Below are 936 nucleotides of genomic sequence, written 5' to 3' on the forward strand. Positions count from 1 at the left end.
CCGGTCTCCAGGAGCAGGGGGCGCCGGCGCCGCTCGGGTGGGGAGATGTCCGCTTCCCACAAGCCGGGAACGATCGAGCCTCGCGCCCGCCGCACAGAGGAAGCCTCGCCCCTTCCATCCCGCCCTCGTCCCCACCCGCCGCCGGGAAACTTTCTTTCACCATGGCTGCCGCCGGCGCCCTCACTTCCGGTGCCGAAGTCGCTAGAGCTGCGCCATCCCCTCAGTCAGTCGGGCGACCACAGCCTGAAATTGGCCTTTCCACGGCTCTGCGACCCCTCTGTTCTTCACGAGGTGCTGTACTGGAGCGAACGGTGAATAGCTTCGCATTAAAATAGATCTACAGGCCGACAACTCCGGTACCTTCACGCCAGAAACATAAAATGCGGTAGAGCGGCGGCCACCGTTGCCGGGACAAAATGGCGCCGAGAAGCCGCTTTAGCGCAGGCGCTTTGGAAGGACCCTGCCCCGCCCCCGTGCAAGCCCCTGGCTGCGGTTCTGGGCTCCGTCTCCATGGGACACTCCACAGCCAATCCTCGTGCCGGACTGCTCTTCCTGACCCTTCAGTGCACCAATCAGTGCTCAGTCCAGCACATCCGGAATCGTCTCCACCAATGATGCCTCAGGATTTGCTTACTCAATCCACGATTCTCCAATAACGTTATTCTTGGGTAAAGCCAATCACAAGTGGAAGATGTCCTATCGGCTGTTTCTCGAACCAATCCGTGAAGTTTGAGCGCTACATCCAATGAGAACGGGAGGGTGTGAGCTCCAATCGGTAGCTCTTGGGCGTCATGAGCAGCCAATGGTAGTTCGTGTAGAAGCGAGTCTGCTCAACAGCTTGTTATTTGGTGGATTGTGGCAGTAAATCGGGGCGAGTGGGGAACCCGGTGCAGGAACTGTCGCCGCGGCCGGGAGCGGGGCTGCCGGGACGGGGGC

At 60.5% G+C, this 936-nt stretch overlaps 1 long non-coding RNA gene across 4 annotated transcripts in view; it reads right to left on the reverse strand.

The window, feature by feature from the left end:
• The window catches only part of LOC104874406, a 32,354-nt gene extending 31,424 nt beyond the window's left edge, over positions 1-930 (reverse strand). For 3 of the 4 annotated variants that reach the window (XR_004518307.1, XR_783719.2, XR_004518306.1), the window contains exon 1: positions 161-930. This is a non-coding gene — a long non-coding RNA (uncharacterized LOC104874406). The remainder of the gene's footprint in view (positions 1-160) is intronic. The other variant, XR_004518308.1, reaches the window with a different exon arrangement.
• Between the last annotated feature and the right edge of the window lie 6 nt (positions 931-936).

This window comes from Fukomys damarensis, unplaced genomic scaffold, assembly GCF_012274545.1.
Source record: "Fukomys damarensis isolate Sample0158 unplaced genomic scaffold, DMR_v1.0_HiC HiC_scaffold_21, whole genome shotgun sequence".
In the NCBI taxonomy this organism is placed as follows: Eukaryota; Metazoa; Chordata; class Mammalia; order Rodentia; family Bathyergidae; genus Fukomys; species Fukomys damarensis.